The sequence below is a fragment of the Hemicordylus capensis genome, chromosome 5, assembly GCF_027244095.1.
Source record: "Hemicordylus capensis ecotype Gifberg chromosome 5, rHemCap1.1.pri, whole genome shotgun sequence".
NCBI classification, from domain to species: domain Eukaryota; kingdom Metazoa; phylum Chordata; class Lepidosauria; order Squamata; family Cordylidae; genus Hemicordylus; species Hemicordylus capensis.
Genome location: NC_069661.1, coordinates 180,010,697 through 180,033,393, shown reverse-complemented (window position 1 = coordinate 180,033,393; position 22,697 = coordinate 180,010,697). Strand labels below are relative to the sequence as shown.

Genomic DNA, 22,697 nt, shown 5'->3' with positions numbered 1-22,697 from the left:
ATAATCATATAATGATCTTTTACCAGCATCCTAGAATATTATCTAATATTGACAAAAAATTAAAGAACTCAGCAAGACTTATTTTATTATTTTTATTTTATTATTCGACAATCACAAAAATTCAAAAATTCAGAAATATATACACAAAATATAGAAATAAAAATAAAGCACACATTAAATGAAGAGTGCAAATGATCCTATATCATCTTGAAATGTTTCATTCAGGAAAAAAATGTTCATCCCTATTACAAGCATATGTTGTGTTAACAGCCATTCTCATGTATGTATATAATATGCTGATTTTTACATAGTAGCAGTACTTCCACCTAATAAAGCATTTTTGATAAAGGAAAAAAACCAGATTTTTCCATTAACTGAGTACAGATATTTTAGCTATGAATATATTTATCACCACTTCCACATTATGCTCTCTATAGTTAATTTTATAAAGTGCATATAGGATCATCAGAACTCTGTTAATCTTTAATCAATTTAATATAACATAAAACTCTTTTGCATTTTAAAATATATATTTTTGTAGTTTTACGGAATATATAGCAAATCTTCATTCCCACATCACCAGCAAAAATCATGTTCAAGATCGTAAATCAGTTTCCATTTGTGTAGTAGCAAGTACTATTGATAAAGGTTCTTTTTCACACATTCTCTTTCAGATTTTCAGCTCTCAAATGACTAAAGACCAAGGATCAATTTCCAAACATGTTGTGCTATTCAAGGTCTTTCCTTCCTGCTTTTGTTTGAGGAAAGAGACAATTATTAAATTATCAAAGGCAAGTATTTAACAAATTTCTCATATCAGCCTTTTTTTATTACTATGGGGTATTAAATATTAATGTAGCCCCCCTAATTGGAGAAACAAATTTCTTCAATAAAGCAAGAACAGAATGTTGACTTTGCAAATACTAAAATAAATATGGTTCATATAGTCTAATTTTATCTGTAACACGCTTACAGATTATACAATTAACTTCATCCATGAAATCTTTTAAATAGCTCATGCTTCCCCCCTCCCTCAAAGATATCCTGTACTTCTGGAAAGCTGATCTGTTCTTTAAAATAACATCAGGTTCAAGAACTAAATTTTGTATTGGTACTGAAAGAATATTAATACAGCTAATATGTGGAACCAATATTATACAGTACATATTAGTTTCCTTATTATATCACAAAACATTGAATTGAAGGCTATACCTTAAATCATCAAATTCACCAATAGGTGTGCGTTTATATGCTTCAAAATATCTAATTACATAACATCAAATAATATCTTCTAGGGATATGCAAATTGATTCAGGCACAAATTGATTTGTACCCAAATCTAGCTGATTCGGGTGATTTGGAGACAGAACAAATTGCCCCTGTGGTCCATTGGCTAGATTTGGGTCCGAATCGAATTGCGCCAGATTCAATTTGACTCAAGATTCGGATTCCTCCTATCAATTTCCCCAGATGCCCATCTTTCATTTTTAAATAATAATACTACTAATAATAAAGAGTTAAGCTCTAGCCCTTGTAGAAGTGGAGTTATGGAGCAAAATGTGTGGTCACTATTTTTCAAGTGTTTGGATTCTAGGGTGTAGAATAACTTTCCCTCAGTTTATCCTTATGAGGATTCATTACACGCCTTTATTTCTTCTATGCATTTTTACTATCTTTGGACAGTGCCAACTATCAACTGCCATGTGCCAACTATACCCTCCTCCCACCCACAAGGCAGTGGGGTACTACTCAGTTCATGTTCAAGGAATTGTTTAAGTCTTTAGACTCTTTGGTCCCTAATAACCTTTCCTCATAATGAATCCCTATGAGGATTCATTATACACCAAAGAGTCTAAACACCTCAAAAACTTCTAAAATATAAACTGAGTACGCAGTGGCTTGTGGGTTGGGGGGCAGTTGGCACATGGGATGGCACTAATTCTCCATCTCCACCCACAAAGCAATGGGGTCAAAATGAACAGAAGAGATGAAGGTGTGTAATGAAGACACAAAGGAATCTAAACACTTCAAACAATTCCTAAAAAATAAACTGAGTACTCCAGTGTGTGGGGTGTGTGTGTGTGTATGTGTAGTTGACACATGGCAGTTGGCAGTTGGCACTGTCCAATGACAGTCAAAATGAACAGAAGAAATGAAGGTGTGTAATGAATCCTCACAGGGCTTCATTATGAGGAAAAATTATTAGACACCAAAGAATCTAAACACTTCAATGTTCCTAAAAAATAAACTGAGTACCCCACTGCCTTGCAGTTGTTTGTCTGTATGGGAAGGTGTAGTTGGAACATGGCACTTGACAGTTGGCACTGTCCAACGACAGTCAAAATGAAAAGAATAAATGAAGTGTGCAATGAATCCTCGAAGCTCTTCTCACGATTGGTGAGACGAGCTTCTTCCGGGTCTGTGGAGAGAGCAGGCTAAGCAGAGATGTCAACATGCCCTCTGTACAGCAGGGACATCAACATCCAAGATACTCTAGAAGATATTCCCTACTTGCAAGAACCTCTAGTATGGGAAGATGAAGTTAGATCAGCACTCCGGTCATTACCAAGTCAGAAGGCTACAGGAACTGATGGAATAGCTACAGGAATATGGCAGGCAACAGAAGAAGAAACAGTCAAGGCTCTAACCAAACTATGCCAGCAAATCTGAAGAATGACACAGTGGCCAAGAGACTGGAAGAGGTCAGTCTACATACCCAAACCCAAAGGAGACTCAACAGATTGCGCAAACTATCACACAATATCCTTAATTTCACATGCTAGCAAAATAATGCTCAGGATCATCCAAAGCAGATTAGAGTCCTATGTGGAAAGGGAAATGCCAGAAATTCAAGCTGCTTTCAGAAAAGGCTGGGAAACAAGAGACATCATTGCTGATGCCCACTGGATAATTGAAAAAGCAAAAGAATACCAAAAAGAAGTCAATATGTGCTTTATTGACTACAGAAAAGCCTTTGATGGTGTTGACCATGTCAAGTTGCGGAATATCCTTAGGAAAATGGGCGTCCCAGAACATCTCATTGTTCTCATGAGAAACCTATACACAAGACAGGAAGCCACAGTCCAGGAACCTGGTGAAACAGACTGGTTCCAGATCGGCAAAGGAGTAAGACAAGGCTGTATACTTTCCCCCTCTTTATTCAATTTATATGCTGAACATATACTGAGAGAAGCTGGATTGGAAGATGAGCATGGTTTTAAAGTAAGAGGAAGAAGCATCAATAACCTGCGCTACGCTGATGACATGACATCACTCTGATAGCTGAGAATGCAGATGATCTGCAAGCTTTAGTAATGAAAGTCAAGGAGCACAATGAAAAAATGGGACTACGACTAAATGTAAAGAACACTAAACTAATGACAACAGGTATAGCAACCAGTCTCAGAATTGACAATGAAGACGGTGAAGTAGTGGATAGCTTCTGCCTTTTATAATCGACCATCAGCAGTAAAGGATCCAGCAGTCAAGAAATACGCCGCACACTAGAACTTGGTAGAGTTGCAATGAAGGCCTTAGAAAGGATATTTAGATGCCATGACGTGTCTACACCAACAAATATTAGGATTGTTTGGACAATGGTTTTCCCCATGACACTCTATGGATGTGAAAGCTGGACTTTGAAGAAGCAAGATAGAAAAAGCATTGACGCTTTTGATGTTTGGTGCTGGAGAAGACTTTTGAGGATACCATGGACAGCCAGAAAAACAAACAAATGGATCACAGAACAAATCAATCCAGAATTTTCACTCGAGGCACAAATGACCAGGCTCAAACTATCATACTTCGGACACATTATGCTAAGATCCAGCACCCTTGAGAAGTCCATAATGCTAGGGAAAGTTGAAGGAAAGAGAAGAAGAGGATGACCAGCAGCAAGGTGGATGGACTCAATTATGACAGCAATGAATGAACTACTGAGAGACCTTAAAGGCCAAGTTGAAGACAGATCATTCTGGAGAGAATCTATCTATGTGGTCGCTAAGAGTCGACACTGACTTGACAGCACTTAATCAATCGATCAATCAGCAAGATTTATTTTTATTCCTTTTGTCAGGGGATAAAATTATATAATTAAGAAATCAGCGTCTAGATTTGTCTCTAAGTAACTGACTAGTTTCAAAGTTTATTTTAATTAGAACTGTAGCAAAATGTGCGGTTTATTTTTATCAAGTATACTGTGTACTAATACTCCTGACTTCTTTATTTAACATCACTTCTGGATCACATTTCTGCAAGTGAATAATCCTTTAAGGGGGGAGGGGAAGCAGCTAAAATTGCTTTCCCTCCACCACAACTTCTGCTGGGCTGCAGAAGAAAGAAGGCACGACTAATTACAGAGCTTTTTGCATCCCCTCAAGGCTGTTGTCAGAATAGTGTGGGAAATGTCAGACAATAAGATTAAATTCACTTAAGAATTTAGTAGGCCTGTGCACCTCAGAAAATATCAGATCAGATCAGATCTGACACAGAAAGTATTGGAATTGGATTTGGGGTTCCCTAGGAATATTGGATATCATATAATTATCAAATTTCCAATGGAAAATCTGATAAAAATCTGGAATTTTTTACATAGAAGTCAATGGGAAAAGGGAGGTGTCATAAATTAGGAATGCCTGGGCACAGAGCTTTGAAACTGGGCACACATGAAGTACAGGAGGACAGACAATGTGTACAGGAGAACCTTGTTACTTGCATGGGTTCTGTTCCTCACCTACTACTACAAGTAGAAACCACAAGTAACAAGGCATTATGGCTATGGGGAAAGGGGGGGTAGGTTCCAGAGTGGAGGGGAAAAGGCCAAAACAAACAAACAAACAAAAAACCCTGGCCCAAACCAGTGAAAAAAACCTTACTGTGGCATGCTCCACGGGTCTTCCATGTGCTTATATACCCCACGGATATGTGGAGCTGCAATAACGAGGTTCTCCTGTATTGAATTTGAAGGAAACCAGTCAATCAATTTATTTATTTATTTAGGGGGAAATATTGTCTAATAATAGCTAAAAATTTCTTGTTTCATGGCAGAAGGTTCCAACCCCCCCCCCCCAGGAACTTAAGCCCCCATTCAGATAATCAATCCACCCTTATGTGGAATACTCTACCCTTCATCTTCATGAAAAAGGGGAAGGGGAAAGCACCACACTTTTGTGCTCCCCATTATATGTTTCTGGAATGACTCAGCATAGAGCTCTGAAATCAGGGACATATAAATGACAGGAGTTTTTGCATTTAATTTGAAGCAAATTGGTTTATTCATTCATTTTTAATTATTTTTTAAACCTATGTAGGAGCAGCCAGTCAGCAGCAATACATTTAATGTATTCCCTTAATGGTTTAGTGAAAGTGCAACATTCCTCCCTTCAAGAGGTCAAAGGGGAAACAGAAAAAAATAACAAGTCGAGAAGAATGGGCCAGAGGGCTCTGAAATTTGGCACACATGTAGTACAGGATGATAGGACACTGAATAGTTTTATTTGATTACATCGGTGCATCCTTGGATTTTTGATGATATTTAGAGGGAAAATAAAAACCTTTATAGTGCTATAAACTGACTAGTCTCATGGTATACAGTTATGAAAACTTAGGGACATAGGAAGCTGCCATATACCGAGTCAGACCATTGGTCCATCTAGCTCAGTATTGTTTACACAGCCTGGCAGTGGTTTATCTAAGGTTGCAGGCAGGAATCTCTCTCAGCCCTATCTTGGAGAAGCCAGGGAGGGCACTTGAAACCTTCTGCTCTTCCCAGAGCAGCTCCACCCACTAAGGGGAAGATCTTACAGTGCTCACACATGTAGTCTCCCATTCAAATGCAAATGAGGGCAGACCCTGCTTAGCAAAGGGGACAATTCATGCTTGCTACCCCAAGACCAGCTCTCCTCCAGAAAACCAGCTCCTCAGGAACAGAAGCTCTCCATTTGAACATAATTCCACCCTCATGTGGAGGAATCTGCCATTTGCCTTCATGTAAAAGGGCGAACAAGAATATCACCCACCCTCATTTCATAGTACATTATCTCTCTCAGCTTTATATAATATACAAATAGTACTTATCTCATTTCTCCAAACCCTTCCCCCTTTTAGATAAACAAGCAAAAACGAAACATAAAACAAAACAAAACAAAACAGAAAGTGAACAAAAAGACTCTAATAACAGAAACATTACTTTCTACAGAAGTATTTTTCCTAATGCATGCAGCTCCAAAGTTCCTGGGATTCATCATGAGTTTCTCTCTTAAAATAAGGCATGATAGAGATAAGTCTGTAGCATGCTTTTAAATGTTTTAAAAGCAGAAGTAGCAAGCCAAACATTTTTCAAACAAGTTGGGAAAGTTTGCCAATTGAATGGCTATAAACAGCTTTGCCTTTTTCTTCTGTATTCTTGTTTTAAAAAATCAGGCTGGGTTTGTTTGTTTTTAAAAATGCATTGCTTCTTCCCAGCCCAGTTTCCCATAATTAAAAAAAGAAAGAAAGAAATTTAGGCACCAAATGCCTGGTTTCACCATCAGGTGAATGATATATACAAAGCTGCAAAAGGAAGGAGGTTGTGTTTCTGAACCCAAGAGGCATTGTTTAATGTGGATTGGAAGCAGAGTAATTTTGTTGTTCTTGCAGCTAGTGAAGAAATAGTTCTCCCTTTGTTATTCATGTCATTCATTAGCAGGAGAAAGCCAGAGTGGCTGCAGATAGAACAGAACTTTCTGCAAGCAACTACTTGTACAAAAGGACAGGGTGCTAGAGGCAAGATCCCTAAAGATCAGCCACCCAGATCTGTCCATTTGTTTTTAAGAGTGACAAACATAAGTGTTGTGTCACTGCTGCAACTAATCACTTTCTTGGTAGGACTATGTGAGGCTTGGTGCTGTTGGAGCTAGGACCCTGGCAGCATCCTCTTAGCTGCAATGTCTCATAGTGGCCACTGGGGGGGGGATGTTTAGGGTCATGGATAAAAGTGCCTTCTTTGTTTTTCCAGTGTTAGTCTCTCCAGAATTGGCTGTTTGTTTTGGTCTCTCTCTCCTTTCAGCCTTAAGCTCAGCTTTCCTATCCTTTTGTAACTTCTAAATAAATCCTTGTTGTTTTTCAGACTAAGAGAACTGTCTCCAGACTTCCTGCTTGGCTGAGTTCTCACTCTGCTGGTTTTGCTCTGCTAATGGGAGTTGAACTGCCATTCTTCTCCTACAGGTGCAAGACTTGGTAGGACTCCATTCGTATAATACAGGAATTAATTCCGATATTTCTGATATTGGACTAATTCTGATATCAGAAATCCAATATTTCCCAAGCCTAGATATTTAGTGTTTGTGTGTGGCAGGGGGATAGGGTTCTGATGCATTTGTGTGTCAGTCTGATGTCACAAATTGAAACAGAGCTACACAACTTCAACCTTCCAGCAATTTTTAGAATACCACTACCATCACCCCAGGGACAGTGGCCAGTAGTCAGAGTTGATGGAAGCTGTAGTCTAGCATCTGTAGGAAGGCCTGTGGTGTTTTTGGTTGATCCATTCCTTGATCCCGGCCAGCTTCTGAATGCGGCTTTAGTTACTTGGAGTAAAGGTGAGAACAAACAGCCACCAGAGAGATCACTGAAAACCAGTCTGCACTTCCCTCTCTGTACACAATATCTATTTCATTAAGCTATTGATATTGCTTCCACTCTACTGCCTTGTCCTTGCATACCACAACTCTTTCCCTTGGAGTCTACAGGGCCAAATGTATTCAACCCTGAATTAGAATATACTTCTAGTCAAAGCCACCAAGCAACATCCTATATAATAAAAGGCTAAGTGAGTGGCCGTGGCTTTGGAATGTTGGGGATCTGCGTCCCTGCCTCCCTGGGCTGTTCTGGGCCTGCGCGAAGCGCAGGCCCAGAAGAGCCCAAGGGACACAGGACCTCAGACACCAGTGTCCCACAGCCACGGGCGGCCATTAGCCGGTGTGTGGCGGCGGGGGAAAGTGGCCGAGGCGGCGGCAGAGACGCCGCCTCGGCCATGAGCTGCAGCACGGCGAGAGGAGGCCGAGACAACCAGAAGCGGCCGCCCTGAAAAAGGCGAGGGCAATGGCGGCGGGGGAAGACCGAGACGGGGGACAGGGAAGCTGGGCGAGGTGGCGGCGAAGCCGCCAACGAGGCCCTCGCCCGCTCACAGCCGTCGCCCCCGCCTGCTCACCCGCCCTCCCAGCTGCCCAAAATGAAGCTGGGCGAGGTGGCGGCGAAACTGCCAACGAGGCCCCCGCCCGCTCACAGCCGCCGCCGCCGCCTGCTCACCCGCCCTCCCAGCTGCCCAAAATCACCTTCCCCGCTCCCCCCCAAAAGATTAAGGGCCAAAATGGCCCATGAGAAGGTTGCCGCCCCCGCCTATCGCCCTCCCAGCTGTCGAAGACCACCTTACCCGCTCCAGCCCGAGGGAAAAGAGACGAGCTCACGAGCAGAGCTCCTCTCTGTGCTAAGTCACTGCTCAAACTGCCGCTATGGACGCAAAGGACGCCTATTGCATCCATTGCGACAGTATGGGCAGCAGCTTAACACAGAGAATAGCTCTGTTTCCGAGTTCCTCTCTTCTCCTTCGGGCTGGAGCGGGTAAGGTGGGCTCCGGCAGCTGGGTGCGCGGGAGGGCGATAGGCGGGGGCGGCCACCTTCTCATGGGCCATTTTGGCCGTTATTCATCCACCCTCCCCCCCAAAAAAGTATAAGCAAAATAAGGAAGAACAAAAACAGAGACAACAACAAAACAAAAAACAAAAAGAGAGAGGGGACAAGGGGGGGAAAAAGAGACAGAAAGAGAGAGAGAGAGACAGAAAAGACGGGATAGAAAGCTAGCGCCCGTTATCATAACGGGCTTAAAAATACTAGTCTATTATATTAATTCTCCTGTGTGTGCCTTGGAATGTGCGTCCTGGCACCCAGCTGATTGGCCAGGCGGCGGAGGTGCCTGATTGGCTGAGGCGCACCCAGGAAATTAGAAGTGAGGCAGCAGCGGGCCCGGGCGTGGTGGTTGTGGCGGGCCCAGCCGCAGATACGAGGAGGAGGCAAGGCAAGGCAGCGGGCCGGCCACTGAGGCAGCACCTTGGCTGCCATGGCGGCACTCGGCCGGGAAGCCTGGGCCCGGCTGGAGACTGTGGTAGGTGGGAGAGGGAGAGGTAGCTGGCCGCAAAGACCGCACAGATGCTCTGTGCGGGGGTCAACTAGTAATGATTTATTCTGCCAAGATTCTGAGGTATAGCATACAGCTTATGTTCTGTTTTTCTGGATTTAACAATTTAAAAATATTTTTATCATTGCATTTGTCAATGGCTTTATATTAGAATTTGTTTAAATAAGTAAGCTACAAAGGGTCTAAATAAAATCACGCACACTTTCTCATGTTATAACTAATCAGCCACCTGCAGCTATATGATGTGTTAGGCTGCAAAAGAAGCAGTTGATAAGGTACCTACCAAAAACTAATTAGGAAAGGAAGAGCTGCTTGCTTTTCCGGAGAAATAATAAAGCAAACAAAGGAGAAACAAAAGCAAATGTTCAGCCTTTGCATTCAAGGAGGGCAGGAACTTCCAGTTTTCAGCCTTTAGGGGACTATTATGTCTCTAATTAACTGTTGCAAAAATACAATTTGAGTACAAAACCACATTTAGATAATGCTAAATGATACAATAGAAATTCTAAAGCCCACATTAGTGTTTTGGTGACCAGAGCAAGTGACGACCAGTGAAAAATTAATGCTGTGATATCCAACCTATTTCAACTTAAGCTAAAAATGACTATTCTTGCTGTGCAGATTATAAAGCCATCAGATTTTAGGAAACTCAGCCTGTTTCAAGAGCTTAATCTAAGCACCTAGTTATAACTTCTGTTAAAACAAACAAACAAACAAACAAACAAACACCATTATCCTGCTGACCCAGTGAAAATGGTAGAGAGCATCAGATAGAAAGCATCAGATAGACCAGGGCTGTACAACGTCAACTTCAGCCCTCCTGAAGAGGTGGGACTACAACACTCATAATCCCTGACTATTGGCCACTGTGGCTGGGATGATGGGAGCTGAAGTCCAAAATAGCTGGAGGACCGAAGTTGTGCAGCTTGAGATAAACACAATAGCATGCCACCCTAACACACACACACACACACACACACACACCAGGTGGTATATAAAGAGGATAAACAAACAAGATATAGGTAGAAGTCACCCTCGGAATCTTCCCCCAGTAACAGCAAGTAGTGATCAATCATATTAGAAAGAAAGGTGTCGTAATTACTTCCTAGTTTGGGTAGATTCTGGTTAGGACGTTACAGAATATAGGAGGCATATTTAAGAACTATTTTTTGGGGTACCACCTCCACACGTTATAGTTATTCCAGAACTTTCTGTGATGATCAAGCCTGAAGATTCTGGAGTCCAAATCTTAAGGATGCTTGCCGGTTATGCTAACTCACATCAACTATGAGTTGGTTTGGATAATACTTCGTCTGCCAGCTGTGGAACATGTGATAAAGATCTGCACACTATGTGAGTGTGCATGTTCTTCATTACTCGCCATACTGCACAGCAGGCATCTTTAACTGCCCTTCTACATATTAGAAGTACTAAATTAAACTAGTAGAAATACTAGGTTAAAGTAGCATTTCTATTATGTGTGGTGGGACATTTCAAGCAAACTGCCTTGAACATGAAATTATGGAAAGGCAGCCTGGGAGCGGGGTAAGAAACATAAGAACAGCCCTGCTGGATCAGGCCCAAGGCCCATCTAGTCCAGCATCCTGTTTTGCACAGTGGCCCACCTGCCGCTGGAAGCCACAGGCAGGAGTTGAGGGCGTGCCCTCTCACCTGCCATTACTCCCCTGCAACTGGTACTCAGAGGCATCCTGCCTTTGAGGCTGGAGGTAGCCCACAGCCCTCCGACTAGTAGCCATTTATAGACCTCTCCTCCATGAAGTCATCCAAACCCCTCTTAAAGCCATCCAGGTTGTTGGCTGTCACCACATCCTGTGGCAGAGAGTTCCACAAGTGGATCACGCGTTGTGTGAAAAAGTACTTCCGTTTGTTGGTCCTAGACCTCCTGGCAATCAATTTCATGGAGTGACCCCTGGTTCTATAGTGTTGTGTGAGAGGAAAATGAATTTCTCTCTCTCCACTTTCTCCACACCATGCATGATTTTATAGACCTCTATCATGTCTCCCCGCAGTCATCTTTTTTCTAAACTAAAAAGCCCCAGGTGTTGTAGTCTTGCCTCATAAGAAAGGTGCTCTAGGCCCCTGATTATCTTGGTTGCCCTCTTCTGCACCTTCTCCAGTTCAACAATGTCCTTTTTAAGATGTGGTGACCAGAATTGTACGCAGTACTCCAAGTGTGGTCGCACCACAGTTTTGTATAAGGGCATTATAATGTTAGCTGTTTTATTTTCAATCCCCTTTCTAATGATCCCTAGCACTGAATTTGCCTTTTTCACAGCTGCCGCACATTGAGTCGACACTTTCAATGAGCTGTCCACCACGACCCAAAGATCCCTCTCCTGGTCCGTCACCGACAGCTCGGATCCCATCAGCATATACTTGAAGTTGGGTTTTTTTGTTCCAATGTGCATCACTTTACACTTGCTAACATTGAACCGCATTTGCCGTTTTGTTGCCCACTACCCCAGTTTGGAGAGATCCTTTTGGAGCTGCTCACAATCCGTTTTGGATTTCACTACCCAAAAGAGTTTGGTATCATCTGCAAATTTGGCCACATCGCTGCTTACCCCTGCTTCTAGATCATTTATCAATAAATTAAAAAGCACCGGTCCCAGTACAGATCCCTGGGGGACCCCACTTCTTACTTCCCTCCATTGTGAAAACTCTCCATTTATACCTACCCTCTGTTTCCTGTCTTTCAACCAGTTAGCAATCCACACGTGTACTTGTCCCCTTATCCCATGACCGCTAAGTTTCCTCAGGAGTCTTTTATGAGGAACTTTGTCAAAAGCTTTTTGGAAGTCCAGGTAGTCTATGTCTACTGGATCACCTTGATCCACACACTCGTTGACACTCTCAAAGAAGTCCAAAAGTTTGGTGAGGCAAGATTTACCTTTGCGGAAGCCATGCTGGCTTACTCCCAGCAGGGCTTGTTCTTCTAGGTGCTTTACAATTTTATCCTTGAGGATGCTTTCCATCAATTTGCTTGGAACGGACATTAGGCTAACCGGCCTATAATTTCCCGGATTGCCCCTGGATCCCTTCTTGAAAATCGGTGTTACATTTGCTACTCTCCAGTCCTCTAGTACAGAGCCCGATTTCAGGGATAAGTTAAATATTTTAGCAAGGAGGTAGGCAATTTGATATTTGAGTTCTTTGAGGACTCTTGGATGGATGCCATCCGGCCCTGGTGATTTGTTAGCTTTCAGTTTTTCCAGACAGTTTAGAACATCATCCCTTGTCACTCCTATCTGACTCAGCTCTCTAGCCTCCATCCCTAAAAAGCCTGGTTCAGGAACAAGTATATGCTCAATATCCTCTGCCGTGAAGACAGATGCAAAGAACTCATTCAGCTTCTCTGCAACCTCCATATACTCCTTAATAATCCCTTTCACTCCCTCATTGTCAAATGGTCTAACTGCCTTCCTGGCAGGTTTCCTGCTTCTGATGTACTTAAAGAAGTTTTTGTTATTCCCCTTGATACTTTTGGCTAAATGTTTCTCAAACTCTCTTTTTGCCTCCTTTATTGTCACCTTGCATTTCTTTTGCCAGAGTTTGTGTTCCTTTCTGTTCTCTTCATTTGGACAGGCCTTCCAATTTCGGAAGGAAGTCTTCTTCCCTTTTATGGCTTCCTTGACGGTACCCGTTAGCCATGCTGGCATCCTCCTGGCCTTAGTGGTACCTTTCCTCCTTTTGGGTATACAATCTACCTGGCTTCTAGTATTGTGGTTTTGAGTAAACTCCATGAACTCTGGAGCAAAGTGACTCTCCTGATTTCCCCCTCAGCTTTCTTTTCACCATACTCCTCATTTTGGAGAAGTTTCCTCTTCTGAAATTCAAAATGTCTGTGTTAGACATCCTTGGTGATTCTCTCCCCACATGTACATTTGATCCCCTGCTGATTTTGTCCGTTTGCCCTCTGACACAGAAATGACCAGGCTATAATTGGAATGGTAGGTTTATTGTACCTGTGAGAGACAGAATAACAACAAACAAACCCTCAAAAGCCCAGTGCCCAAAAGTCAGCGATAGATTTGCATTGTAGTGAGGGAAATAAGTATTCGATCCCCTATCAACCAGCAAGATTTCAGGCTCCAGGGGTCTTTTCACTATATGCAGGTAACGAGCTGAGATGAAGAACACCCTCTGTAAGGGAGTGCTCCTAATCCCAGCTTGTTACAGTACCTGTATAAAAGACACCTGTCCATAGAAGCAAGCAATCACTCAGCTTCCAAACTCACCACCATGCCCAAGACCAACGAGCTGTCGAAGGATGTCGGGACAAGGTTGTAGACCTGGACTGGACTGGGCTAGCTGGACTGGGCTACAAGACTATCGCCAAGCAGCTTGGTGAGAAGGTGACTACAGTTGGCACGATAACTCGCAAATGGAAGAAACACAAAATAACTGTCAATCTCCCTCGGTCTAGGGCTCAGTGCAAGATCTCACCTCGTGGAGTTGCAATGATCATGAGAACGGTGACAAAGCAGCCCAGAACTACACGGGGGGAACTTGTCAATGATCTCAGGGCAGCTGGAACCATAGTCACCAAGAAAACAATTGGTAACACATTATGCCGTGAAGGACTGAAATCTTGCAGTGCCCGCAAGGTCCCCCTGCTCAAGGCAGCACATGTACAGGCCCATCTGCAGTTTGCCAATGCACATCTGAATGATCCAGAGGAGAACCGGGCGAAAGTGTTGTGGTCAGATGAGACCAAAATCGAGCTCTTTGGCATCAACTCAACTCGCCGTGTGTGGAGGAGGAGGAATGCTGCCTATGAGCCCAAGAACACCATCCCCACCGTCAAACATGGAGGTGGACACATTATGCTTTGGGGGTGTTTTTCTGCTAAGGGGACAGGACACCTTCACCGCATCGAAGGGACGATGGACGGGACCATGTACCGTCAGATCTTGGGTGAGCACCTCCTTCCCTCAGCCAGGGCATTGAGAATGGGTCGTGGATGGGTATTCCAGCATGACAACGACCCAAAACACACAGCCAAGGCAACAAAGGAGTGGCTCAAGAAGAAGCACATAAAGGTCATGGAGTGGCCCAGCCAGTCTCCAGACCTTAATCCCATAGAAAATCTGTGGAGGGAGCTGAAGGTTCGGGTTGCCAAATATCAGCTTCGAAACCTTTCTGACTTGGAGAGGATCTGCAAAGAGGAGTGGGACAACATCCCTCCTGGGTTGTGTGCAAACCTGGTGGCCAACTACAAGAAACGTCTGACCTTTGTGATTGCCAACAAGGGTTTTGCCACCAAGTACTAAGACATCTTTTGTGAAAGGATCGAATACTTATCGCTGACTTTTGGGCACTGGGCTTTTGAGGGTTTGTTTGTTGTTATTCTGTCTCTCACAGGTACAATACACCTACCATTCCAATTATAGCCTGGTCATTTCTGTGTCAGAGGGCAAACGGACAAAATCAGCAGGGGATCAAATACTTATTTCCCTCACTGTATGCTGAATTTGATTGCACTGTGGTCACTGTTCCCTAAAGGGTCAATGACATTGACGTCACACACCAGGTCCTGGGTGTCACTCAGAATTAGATCCAAGGTAGCCTTCTCTCTGGTTGGTTCCATGACCAACTGTTCTAGGGCACAGTCATTTAGCGTATCTAGAAATTTGACCTCTTTGTCCTGACTTGAATGTGAATTTACCCAATCTATGTGTGGGTAATTGAAATAACCCATAATTACAGCCCTGCCTCTCCTTGACGCCTCCCTGATTTCCTCCTGCAACTCCTAGTCACTGTCGGCATTATGATCCGGAGGGCGATAGCACGTCCCCAGTAGCACGTTCCCTTTCCGGCCTTGTATAGTCACCGACAGGGTTTCTGTGGAGGACTATACAAGGCCGGAAAGGGAACATGCTACTGGGGACGTGCTACTGGAAATGTGCTACTGGGAACGTGCTATCGGGGTAAGGACCTGTAGTTCACAGAATGTGCACTTTCATAATGTATGTTCCAGGAGTAACAGCTGAAGTATTGTCTAAACCAAACCCCATGTTTCTATATTGCACACTAGAGTGTTGGACTAGAAACTGGGAGATCCGAGTTCAAATTCCCATTCAGCCATGAAACTCACTGGGTGACTCAGGGCCAGTTGTATATCTCTCAGCCTAACTTTCCTCACAGGGTTGTTGTGAGGATAAAAACCATGTAGACCTCTTTGGGCTCCTTGGAGGAAGAGCCGAATATAAAAGTCAAAATAAATAAAACAAAGATGAATCCTGCCATTAGCCTGATTCATGAACAGTTTCTCACAATCCTGAAGAATCCTCTCAACATTCACATATGGAAAAGAGCCATTTCATTAGCCCAACCACATGTCTCCTGTTACAGGGATAATACATTGGAGGAAGACTTCTTGAACTTAGCCATGTGCTTTGGTAATTCAACCAAAAATCTCAGTCCTTTCCTCCAGTAAAAGAATTCATTAAGAAGAGGTTCTTCCTAATGCGGAGAAATTTCTACCATTCATTCTCCAAGGAGCACTGATTATGAGGAATCACAAATGAGGATTTATGTCTTCAAGAAGGCCTCTCAGCTATGGATGGGACTTGAAATACAGCCAGTGAAGACTAGTTTTATACAAAAGGGTAAGACAACATTGCTACATTTTGCATGAACTCTTACATACAGAAAATAAACTAAATGCAAGAGTCTGAGTTTAATTTTGCTCATTTTCCATTTTATGGATTACAAAAACACACACTGAAGATATAGGATTACAAAATGAGAACTATTGTGAGAACCTCAGGGATACATTCATTTTCTAGCTAAAATTTCAAATAAGCAGATTTAAGGTGCCAGATTGAAATAAAACCCTCATGAAATGATATGTTTCTCTCACATTAAGACCAAATGAGCTCATTCTCTGTTAAATATCATTAAAGAGATTAAAGAGAATTACCCCAGGTCTTTGCACAGGAAACGTAGCAAACGTAGCTGGGGATTCAGGAAAAATGCATGTAGTAGCAGTCGTAGTAATAGCAACTGTTGTTCTAAATAGTTATATAGTGGCCCATGCACCAGATGACATCCAAGAAACTTGACATAAATTAATAGATTACATACATATCTAGTTAAAAATGTAAAACATATTTTTAAAATTGGCAGGGGAAAGGAATGATACTCTAAGTCAGGGATTCTCAACGTTGGGTCCCCAGTTGTTACTGGACTTCAGCTCCCATACTCCCCAACCCCACTGGCCTTTGGCCAGGTATTATGGGAGTTGAAGTCCAATAGCATCTGGGGACCCAACGTTGAGAATCCCTGCTCTAAATAATAACTTCTGTTCTAGTTAGTTATCTTTTGCATTGCATTGTTTAGAAGTTTTTCCCAGTGGGGATCAGTGTTCCTTCTAACAGGGATTCCCAGATGTTGTTGACTACAACTCCCATAATCCCCAGCCAAAAGCAATTACAGCTGGGGATGCTGGGAGTTGTAGTGAACAATATCTGGAAATCCCTGTTAAAGGGAACAGTGGTGGGGATCCTGTAGTAGAGATTGTGGTGGGTGGAGTCAGAAAGGAAGAGGGAGGGAAAGAAGAAGGAGAAAATATGAAGTTGTTGCTGAACAAAACCTATAGTTAAATTTGTCTAGTTTTCTTTGTGTGTATGAGGGAAGCAGCTATAAAATGTTGATTCCTGAAAATAACATTTTGATCCTTGAAAATTTTGATCCTTGAAAATAAATTTTCAAATAAATTTGATCCTTGAAAATAACATTTTGAAAATGAAAAGGGAATGAAAAGTTGCCACAATTCCTCACGTGTGTGGTTGCTATCAAGCTCTATGACTGCTTTTAAAAAAATCTGAGTGGCAGGAATTAGCTCTATGGGTAGCAAATATGCATATAGCAATGATGTTTTGGATTATTGGCCATGGATAAAGGCAATTTCAGTGTTAGTAATCTCAAGGGCAATCCCAAGGGGAGTAATGGACTCAAGGTTCTTTGAAAACAAAGAGTGAGTTTATTAAAAGATGAGGCACACAAGTAAAAGTGATAGGTGGCAACTTCTTGGAGAGCCAGACATCTACTGTAACTACAAGATGCTGGTCCTTTAGCAGAGCACTGAATTCCAATGAATGCAAGCTTGAGAGGAGCCTAACACAGAGGGGAGGAGGAAAGATGGGGGTAAAAGACAGAGCAAAGGAAGAGGCTGCCCCCTCTCTCTCATCTGCTTCTGAAAGTGCAGAAGAACTGCCTCTCTGCAGTCAGGTGGGGGAGCTGGCTGTGTGGGCTTCCTTCTTGAAAGAAGGACAGCCCATACAGCCAATTGGGCTGGAGTGAGGGAGGAGCTTCGTCTGTCAACTCCGGCTCAGTGGGAGTGAAACTGCATTGCCAGAGTTCAAATGTAACACTGGCACCACAGCTAGAGTTGGAGGCACCAAAACTCCACTCTGAACCAAAGTTCAGAGGGAAACCATGGGTACCTTCTCTCCTTCAACTCCAGTTTCCCGAATTTGGATGTGTGTCCAAGGAAATTGTAGGTGAAGGTACCTCCGGTTTCCTGTTATGTCTGAATTCGGAGATAGAGTTACAGTCTTTATATCTGCCCTAAATTCTGCGTGGCTGGTGAGCACTGCTTTCAGGATTGTTGGGTGTCCTTCTCTGGGTAGAAGGAAGATATGCTTGGCCATGAGAAGTAAACAACTGTAGGTGTGGGTCCTGGGCAGTTCATACACAAGTTTGGGAACTCATGCTGACCCTCTTCAGGGAAGCCACACCCTCAATGGAATTTGTGGGGAAGGAAAAGGAGCCAAGTCACCAAGAACTTGTCACAGTGAAAGACAGCTTAGGCCTTCCGGTCCCCCAGCAGATACAGATTCAAAGGAGAAAACCCAGGAATCATCAAACTTTAGTTGGACGTGGGGCACATGGAAGTGTCCATGAGATCAAGGGAAAGCATGTAAATCACGAAGGCTGGTGTGAACACACACACACACACACAGAGGATCCACACACATTGAGGGTGAAAGAAGAATCCTTTATAGGGATTTTTTGTCCTTGGGGCAGAATTCTGAAAGTGTCCATGTTGGAAGTGACCCTCAATGGCTGAGAATAAAACACTTGATTGAATTAGGACTGTTGGTGCCCTCGTGCCCATTCAGGTGGTCCAGGCAATAGGTGTAGAGTTCTTGCTTTCTTTTGCTATTTAATGCTCCAGCCTTCTCAGTTAATCACCCTAGGACATGCTGAAGCTTCTTTGATAGGAAGAAGGTGTGCTGACTTTGATGCTCCCAAAAAACCTCAATGACTCTCATAGTGCCAAATTGGTGTACTCCTGATCCAACCCTTGAAGCTCCAGCATTCACTGGTGCCCACTGCCATCTGCTAAGCCTCCCCACTAGCCCTGAGCAAGCTCATTGAGTGATGGTAGTGGCAACGACAGTGGACTCTTTTTTCAATGTGCCATTTCCCCACACAAAATCATGTGGAGGCAGTAGCAGCTTGTGGGCACTGGATCAGGGAGGGGGGCAGGAGAAACCTGGCCACTGAGGCAGAAGTCTACCCCACATCTTTTTTCCACGCCAGCTATTTATCCAAGCCGGCCAGCATTAAGGAAAACAGAAAGAGGGAGAGAAAAGCAGGGGCAAAAGTTGAAAATAGAAAGGTTTTGTGGGGCTGGGGGGAACAAGGTAGAAAGCAAAAAAGCCAGGGCAAAAAGCAGGAAGTAAGCAGAAAGGAAGGGCAGAAGGGAGAAAGCAGGGATTGCACCCCCTCTCCCAGCAAACAAACTAGACCAGACTTACCAGTAGCCAGGGAATCCTCTAGGCAGAGAGATTCCTCCAGACCTTTCTCCCCACCAACAACTTCCTCTTTTGGTCTTACTGGCTGAAACAGCTGCTACTCAAGCCAATCTGATTCCTAGGGGGCTCCTCCTGGCCAGGAAGTAGGGGAAAATGTATTAAAAATATACTCCCTGAAGCAGTTAGGAAGTGCATTTTTAACTCATTATTTTAGTACTTCCTGGAGGCAGTGCCAGGAGGAGCCCCCTAGGAATCAGATTGGCCGGAGCAGCTGGAGGAGCAGCTGTTTCAGCCAGTAAGAGCAAAAAGAAGTTGCAGGTAGGGGAGGAGGGGTTGGAAGAAGCTTCCTGTTCTGAAGGCTTCCCTGGCTGCTGGTAAGTCTGATCCTTTATTAGCTTGTTTGCTGGCGGGGCAGGGCACTGCCCCTCCTGCCCTTACTGACCAGCTGCCACTGTGTGGTGGGGTGTAGAAAAAAAGTCTCCACATGCTGAAGGAGGAAGATGTCTCCTGCTGCTGCCCACCATTGTCCAGTAAGCTTACCAGGGCAAAGCCCAAAGAGGAGACTTACCACCAGCCAGACATCCTTCTTCAGCACTGCCATTCTGGGAGCCATGCAGAAGGAGGAGTAGCTATCTACTGTGCCACCTTCCCAGTTAACTTTCATGGTGCCTGGCCCAGAAAGCTAACTGGGGCACCATGAAGGGCAACACTTGGAGGCTGGAGATCCAGTGTGCTATCGGGGGACCCAGTGCAGGGATTTACCTCCAGGGTCCCCACTGCCTGGTGCTGACTTTGTCACTCCACTCCAATCACATATGGAGATTTCTGTAATGCTGCTCTTTTGTGTGCCTCAGTGGTAATGTCTGAAGCCTACAGTAATATGGGATGAGCCCATTTTGCAGCTCCTCCTCACACCACGGTTGTTTCTCCACACACCGGTTTCTGGGATGGGTTATGCAGGCATGGAGAGATCTGTCAGTGTGAGCCTGCAAAGCAAATGTTCCTACATGGCTTGAGCACATGAACCAAACCACACATTACAGGAGACGGCACTCCTGAAGGATAGAAGTGTACAACAAGCAAACTAAACAATGGCCTAATGTTGTTGGGAAACAATTTATACATACCACACCTGAATATTTTGCCTACTTTCCCTTCTGTTCCTTTGCAAACTTCATGTTCCAAAAGAAAGGAAGAGCATGTTAATTTTATGGGTGGGGTGGTTGGGGGACTCATCCTCTTCCCTATCACGTGCACCTCACTGTGAAACACCCCTGCCTATTTTGCAAACAACCTGAAGATGACAGTAGCGCCACAGTTATTACCAGGGCAATGCACTAATCTCTGAGAGCTACTGCTGCCTATTGTGCTGCTACCCAGCAACTGGATAGTACTCACTAGCTTTCTAAAAGCTGTAGATAGAGTCACAGTCCTCCTGTTTCAGTTATCCCAGAGGGACTGTACTGTCAGAAGAAGATTATTAATATTTATGAGTGATTATCTAGGAAATCAGACTTCTTAATAACATGGCATAACCATTCTCATAATACCCTTTTTAAGGAAAGAGTGGATCTTGTTTATCGCAGTGCCGAAGGTTGTTGGAAGGGATGAAGTGAATAACTGATTAGGCATGATCTTTCTGATCAAAGAAATATTGAAGAATGAATATCTTTTTCTACAGAGATAAAAGAGTGATGGGACTCGCAATTATAGATGGGAAGCACTACTCTTTGCATGCTATGTTCATTTGCATTTTTATCTTTAATCACGTACTCTTTAAATAGAATTAAATTGATTTATTTCATTCTGGGAGCAATTTTGGATTAATTTTAAAAGGTTTTTTCTTGTCTAGGAAAGCCAATTTGATTCTGTTTTGTCTAAGAAAATAATAGGCTCTACTTTGTTTTATTGTGCATTGGTCTAGTGGGGGCACTCCTGTATTTCCTTACACTGTTGTTCTTCAATCACCTACTGAAAGATCTACAGAAATAAAACACCAAACTAAGATACTGATGCAGAGTTTATTTGGAGTGGGCAGCGAAAACAAAACCCACTGCATTCTGAGGGCAAAGAAGAACATTGACATCCTCAATGGAAGCAAATGAGCGCAGAAACAATTTTAGCTTAACTGTCATGCCAGTAGGGTTCTTTTTCACAACAGACATTGCTTCTATAGTCATTGATGGTCTCCTTTCTTCCCTTATTTCATTCATGGAATTGATCTTACCAGCAATCATGAGAAGAGGGGAGAGGAGAAAAATGACACAGCACCAACCCTCCCCCTCCATCCTTTGGGAACTATGTGCCCTCCCGCACTATTTCTTCAGTTCTTACCAGCAATCCCCAGATTCTCAGCGTAACCATGTCTGCTTCACAGATAATCATGACTCACAGGCATTAGTTCTTTCAAGTTAAGATTTTTATCAATGGAATGACTCACAGGAGCAATGTGGGAATTACATGGAGATACAACTAGTGATCCACCACCATACCCACCACTAGGGCCAGTGGAGAGCCAGTGTGGTGTAGTGGTTAGAGTGCTGGACTAGGACTGGGGAGACCCGAGTTCAAATCCCCATTCATCCATAAAACTAGCTGGGTGACTCTGGGCCAGTCACTTCTCTCTCAGCCTAACCTACATCACAGGGTTGTTGTGAAAGAGAAACTCAAGTATGTAGTACATCGCTCTGGGCTCCTTGGAGGAAGAGCTGGATATAAATGTAAAAAATAATAATAGGGCCCAACTGGCAGCTCACAAATTCAATCAACCCACTTTTGCTGCCTGCCTTGAAACAAGGTGGTTGTCAAACTCCAGGCAAGACACAATACATGACTAGTTCTGCAGTGATTCATGCTTATTTCTTCAGTTAGTGAAGCTGAAGCAGTAAAGGCAAGAATGGCAAGAGGAAGGTTTTTCCAGTCTCCAAAACATTTCTAGTAGAATAGGAAGTGTGAAGGCATGAACCTTCTCCAGAGAAGTAAAATACCAGCAAACAACTGCAGTCAACTGGCGTCATACAAAAGGAAACCCCACCCTTTGAGCACCAGAAATTTTTTTCACCTGACAAAGAGTTATGCTCGAGCAGAGCAATCATTTTTCTAGTACAACATCCCATTTCCCACAGTGGCCAACCAGATGCCTTTAGGAAGCCCACAAACAGGAAGTGAAGGCATGACTCTTCTCCCACAGTTACTCCCCTGAAACTAGTATTCAAAAGCATTCTGCCCCTGAATCTGAAGGTAGCATAAAGCTAGCAATACTAGTAGTTATTGATAGACTTGTCTTCCATGAATTTGCCGAATCCCTTTTAAAGCCATCTAAGTGAGTGATCATCACCACATCTTATAGTAGCCAATTCCAGATTAATTGTTGAAGAAATACTTCTTTGTATCCATTTTAAATCTCCTGTGAACTAGTTTCATTGGAAGGTCCCTCCCTGGTTCTAGTACTGTTACGGAGGGAGAAAAACTTGTGTCTGTCCACTCTTTCCACACTACAGGAGGCAGTGTTTATTTGCAGCAGTTCTGTTCCTGTCTATTTCTGCAGATAATAAGACTGCAAATAAAGAGACCTTAATCCTATGGGGAATGGTGGGTTAGGTTTCTAAGCACACTGAAGCATGCTGAAAATCACAAGAAAAAGCAGCAGGGAGCAAAAATAAACAGAAATAAGCACAGTATCTTGCTCTCCAGCTCTCCAGCAATGCCCCCAAAACTTCAAGATCCTTTGGTTTTTG

At 43.3% G+C, this 22,697-nt stretch overlaps 1 long non-coding RNA gene across 1 annotated transcript; it reads right to left on the bottom strand.

Moving 5' to 3' along the window:
- Positions 1-87: 87 nt before the first annotated feature.
- LOC128328399 (uncharacterized) lies at positions 88-19,168 on the bottom strand. Its single transcript, XR_008309188.1, has 3 exons — positions 18,964-19,168; positions 4,875-4,948; positions 88-751 (listed from the first exon to the last, which is right to left on the bottom strand). It is a non-coding gene; the product is annotated as an uncharacterized LOC128328399 (long non-coding RNA).
- Between the last annotated feature and the right edge of the window lie 3,529 nt (positions 19,169-22,697).